The sequence below is a fragment of the Ipomoea triloba genome, chromosome 9 (genome assembly GCF_003576645.1).
Source record: "Ipomoea triloba cultivar NCNSP0323 chromosome 9, ASM357664v1".
Lineage (NCBI taxonomy): Eukaryota > Viridiplantae > Streptophyta > Magnoliopsida > Solanales > Convolvulaceae > Ipomoea > Ipomoea triloba.
This window is the reverse complement of record NC_044924.1, coordinates 25041112-25046786: the sequence shown is the minus strand read 5'-3', so window position 1 is coordinate 25046786 and position 5675 is coordinate 25041112. Positions and strand designations below refer to the sequence as shown.

The window sequence follows — 5675 nt, the reverse complement described above, 5'->3', positions numbered from 1 at the left end:
AATATTAACTCAACATAAGAAGGTGAAAAACCATGTAATCCTTGTGCCTACTTAGGATAATCCCATCTCCTTTTATAGTGATAATAGGACTCTTGATGATCTGATAGTTTATGGCAAGAAGGGTCATTGAATCAAGGAAAAACACCCATCTTAAACCAACTCCCTGAAGCCTTCAAATTTTGAAACAAGTTTTGGGTATGATTTTATAACATGCATAACTGATTTGAATGATATAAACGAAATTTCTGATCAGTTTGTATGTCAGGTAATCTTAGAAGAAGAACCTAAATCCTTCGAGGTTAATTTGCGCTCAATTGATGTTGTCTTTTGGAAAGAAGCCATACAAAGTGAGTTAGACTCAATTAAGTCTAATCACACGTGGGAATTGGTAGACCTGTCTAAAGGGGCCAAACCTATTTGCTGCAAGTGGATTTTTAAAAGAAAACTTAGACTTGACGGGTCAATTGAAAGATTCAGGGCAAGGCTTGTAGCCAAGGGCTACAAACTTAAGTTTGTTGAAGACTACATCTGCACATATTCACCCGTGACTAAAATAGCTACCATGCGTGCATTATTTGTCTTAGTTCTCATCTCACAAGTGGATAGTCCATCAAATGGATGTCAAAACAACCATCCTAAATGGTGATATGGAGGAAGAAATCTACATGGAACAACCACAAGGATGTTCTATCCATGGAAAGAAAGAAATGTATGTAGACTTATAAAATCTTTGTACGGACTTAAACAAGCTCTGAAACAGTGGTATGAAAAATTTCATAAAACACTGTTGGATCTTGATTACTCGGTTAACAGATCAAATACTTGTCTGTATTCAAAGGAGATTGAGTCTATCATTGTACTTATATGTATCTATGTAGATGATATGCTAATCTTTAGCTCTAATAACAATGCGATAAAAGAGAATAAAAAGTTTCTATGTGATAAGTTTGACATGAAGGGTCTGGGGGAAACCGATGTGATACTTGGAATAAAAGTCATAAAAGGAACGGATTACTACAAGTTATCACAAAGTCACTACATAGAAGAAGTAATTAAAGAAATTTGAGGTCACTCCGGCTCAAACTCCATATGATCCTATTGTAAAACAATAAAAAAAAATACAGAGGTAGGAGTGTCTCAAGAAAAATATGCAAAAATAATTGGAAGTTTGATGCTCTTAATGGACTATACCAGACCTGATATTGCTCTTGCAGTGAATAGACTTAGTCGATACATGCACAATCCAAGTGAAGCACACTAGCATGCACTAAGACGAGTGTTGCGCTATCTAAGAGACACGATTGACTGGAGGCTTCACTATTCTGGATTTCCCGCTATCTTATAAGGATATTGCAATGCAAACTGGGTCAATGATGGTGATGACGTCAACTCCACTAGTGGGTATGTATTTACTATGGGCAGAGTAGCAATATCATGGAAATCCACAAAACAATCGTGTATAGCCAGATCAACAATAGAGACTGAATTTATAGCTCTTGATCTAGCTGGGCAAGAAGCTGAGTTGCTAAGAAACCTAATGACAGACGTGCCATTGTGGGGTGTAAGACTTTGATTCACAAACTACTATATGTGTGGCAAAGATTAGTGTCTATAATGGAAAAAGAAGACACATAAGAGTAAGACATGAGTCTGTACAGCAGGTGATTATGAATGGAGTACTCACATTAGAATATGTGAAGTCAAAGAGAAATATTGCATATCCTCTCACAAAAGGACTAAACAGAAAGGCCATCCTTGACACATCAAGGGAGATGGGCTTAAAGTCTGTGAAGTAAGGAATTCATGATGGACACCAAAATCATGGTCAAACGTAGTCATGAAAAGACTTACATACCCATGTGAAACTGAACATGAGATATTCTTAAATAAATAATCTACATTGAGTTAGATATTAAAAGTCAACGTGTTTTGAGTTCCAAAGAACTTGCTTGTTAAGGGCTAGTGTGTGCATCTGACATCAAAACACATACTTCTCAATGAGTTCAAGAGATAGTTCACTCCTGAGAAGTAAGTTACTCAATTCACTACGTTTTAGTTCAAGTTTAAAACTGGCATTAAGGTCAGCTCTTGCGTTTTGCTCAGACGTCATTCGCTCCTACGCCTATTTAAATGTGTAGGGGATTGTTGGATATTGCATTCAATTAGTTGTAGTTTCCCTTAGCTTGTTTTTCCCACATTGTTTTCATTAGAAATTTTTTCCCTCCTTTTTAATACCAACTTTTTTTGGAGCATTTGAAATATTGTAGAGGGAAAGGAAAGCAGAACTCCACGCGCACGTCGTCATAGCCGACTGCTTGCCTGATTCGGTTTTGTTCGCACCTTTTTATTTATTTATGAGAATTCCGCTATTTTTTTCCATCTAGAATTAAACTTGTTGAGTCTGAATTAGTCTCTCAATTTTGTGGCTTATACTAACGCAACTGTTAGTCTGTTCCGTTTTTTATGCGAATTTCTTGTGGCTAGAGTTGGGAAGGCAGTTGTTTCGAAGGCTATAAATACCTACTTTCCCTGAGCTTTCAATTCATCCTTATTCATTCTATTCTTTCTCTCTCCTCTCCTTTATCTTTGTTGAGCATATAATATATAAACATAAATGTGCAGTCCAACTATCAGCTTAGGCTTTTAGTTGAGATGGAGCACATGCTTTAATTTGGTATCAGAGCCATGCAAAGGTCATGGGTTCGAAAAGAGACTATGGTCCACGTGTTGCTTGGAGCCCATCAAAGTCAATCGGCCCGCACACGTGAGGGGGCGTGTTGAGCATATAATATATAAACATAAATGTGCAGTGTTGAGCATATAATATATAAACATAAATGTGCAGTCCAACTATCAGCTTAGGCTTTTAGTTGGATGGAGCACATGATTCAATAATCTTGTCTGAGCATTCTTAGTTAGGTCCGCCTGCGTTTTAGTTATGCAAATTAATTTGCACCAGTTCTGTGTTAGCAATTCCAAAGAAACCGGGTTTAAGACCACACAATCTCTAGAAAATCACTTTTAAGGCAGTGTCTTGTACACGTCACAGATTCCCTTTGTCATATTCTGCAAACAACTTCTACAGCCTACATTGACGTACTCTTTGCTACAACATTTTCTACCCCTTTTCCTAACAGCTTGATCATGATTAATTGATTGCTCATTGTTTCTTGCTTCAAGTTATATCTCTTTCTCATAACTCTTTAGAGACAAGGTATATTGATTATATGATGGATACGGTGGTTTGGTAAGCATTGCCATATATATGAAAGTCCTTGTATTTTGCTTTGAGACCTCTTGCCAACTGAAACTCTGATCTTTGACAGTTTCATCTAGACATTTTAAAATGGTTGCTAAGCTATCACAAATATGTGATAAATTATCTTTGATTAGTGTCGTAATAGTTAATGGAACAAACATCTCTTTCTCTTTAGATATAGGAAAAGTTTTATATTCAATACATAGTAAGTAGTACTAGTTTCATCAAGATTGAGCAATACCTCTGCAACAATAGTGTCAACTACCAAGTAACTACATTATTGGTGTTTCCTTGCCATCCTCTTTTTTAAAGCTTCTGGTAGTTTGCTTTCCTTGATAGGCTATGAACCAAAGAAAGAACTTGAGATTTCCAAAGCGAATAACTAGTTTGGGTTAACTTCATGGTTACAAAACTAAAGCTTTGATGAAAATTTTGAATAATGAATTGACCGAAGTTTCTTTGTTTTCAATCACAAAATAATGTTTTTATTTCTCTTCTTCTGGTGTATATTGGCTCAGATACAATAAAGAAGATCAAAGAAAATTTTGATTACATTCCTTGATAAAATAGATGTTAGAAACTTCTATATATACATACACACGAGAGAAGAAAAAATGAAAAAAAAAAAAAAAAGAACGATATATATATATATATATATTTATTTATTTATAATCAATGTGTTTGATGCTATTTTGCTTGATATCTTCCTCCTCAGTCCTCATCCTCCGGTAGATCTTGATTGGATGAATGCTATTTTGTTTATATTATATTGTATATAACAATAAGCCATAGGGTCGTTGTAGTATAGTGGTAAGTATTCCCGCCTGTCACGCGGGTGACCCGGGTTCGATCCCCGGCAACGGCGTTTTATGTTTTCTACAATTTTTGCTTATCTTCCGTATAAGATAAGATAAACAGCAAATATTATCAGACGAGAATCTCTCTCCGACCTGCCGGATTCGAACCAGCGACCTAAGGATTTCAGACCGAAATGATTCCAACTACAGTCCTCCGCTCTACCAACTGAGCTAAGGTCGGGTACATCATAAATCTCCAATTACTTAGTTTTATTTATAATTAAAATAGGACAAAAGCAACTAGTGCTTTTCTGGTGAATGCCACGGTAGGGAGCTGCGCATCCTATACGACGTAGTTCCGTTGAGCACCAAATTGCAGCTAATTTAAAAAGTAATCTCTCCATTGTGGTTTGATCTTATAACTATTCATTTTGAATGGTAACAGATGTACCAACACAACACATCATAATTAACATATTAGTGTTGTTTTAAAATGTAAAATAATATTCTTTATCTTTTTTGGTCTCATTTCTTTTTATTCGGCGGTCCACATTCTACATTTTCAACTTCTACGACACTTTAGAGCAAAAGATTAATACAAGAACATGATTTCACTTTAGGGTCGTCCATGTACCAAGTGGCCTTGAGAAAAGATCATCAAATTATTAGAACAAGGAATTTTAGTCTTGGAGACTATCTGGGTAGAACCTTAGATAATTCTTTGAAGCGTTTTAGTGATATAGAATGGTGGAATTTACTTGTAATATGATCATCTTAACTTTTTAACCTTCTTCACGCTTTAGGAGGGACTCTATTTATCAAATCGAGGAGCCAGAAAATTTTAAATTTTTGAAATATTTTTTGTTGGTGTTCTTTTGAGATTATGGGTGTCCAAAGGCTGTCATCTCATCTTTTTTCACAACATGCCTCCATTTACTTTTAGGTGAAAGGAATGTCCCTTATTGGTAAAATTTTACAAAAATATGTTTGCTGCTTTTCAAAACATAACTTGCATTAGTCAGAAGTCTTTGGAAAACTGACCAATAGCTCTTTACAGAAATTATTAAAACCCCATTATTGTAGTTGATGATGCTGATCATATATAAGTTAACCATTCATAATTTATTTGAAAACAACCATTCATAATTTATTTGAAAACAACCATTCATAAATCTCTAAATTGAAATTATTGAATACATTGAACCGTGAATACCATTGCTTAATAAGTCAAGTCATTAATTAAGGCTATTATTTTGTGATTAGTGCACGGGGAAAACAATTAACCAAATCTTATAATACAAATTATCTACCCAAAAAATAAAAAATAAAAAAATCAAGTGAAATAAATTATGTGTCTTACATATATATTCAAATAATATAATTCTTGAATCATGATACTTCACTAATGATTTGTGTGACTCGACCTATTGCTCCGAGATATAGCATGTTAAGGGATGGGAGAGATACACAATCTTATGTTTATTCGAAGAAATTTATTTAAAATTTAAAAAAAAAATTTCCCAATGTGACCCATATACCAAACTATGCTTATGGTGTCTTTAGAAATCCAGAAAATGATTTTTGGAAATTATTTTTTGAATTTTCAGTGTTTGGTAAAA

At 34.6% G+C, this 5675-nt stretch overlaps 2 non-coding genes across 2 annotated transcripts; one reads left to right on the top strand and one right to left on the bottom strand.

The window, feature by feature from the left end:
- Positions 1 to 4052: 4052 nt before the first annotated feature.
- TRNAD-GUC lies at positions 4053 to 4124 on the top strand. The gene has a single exon. It is a non-coding gene; the product is annotated as a tRNA-Asp (tRNA).
- Positions 4125 to 4203: 79 nt separating this feature from the next.
- On the bottom strand, positions 4204 to 4297 carry TRNAY-GUA. The gene is made up of 2 exons: positions 4261 to 4297; positions 4204 to 4239 (listed from the first exon to the last, which is right to left on the bottom strand). It is a non-coding gene; the product is annotated as a tRNA-Tyr (tRNA).
- Positions 4298 to 5675: the final 1378 nt, after the last annotated feature.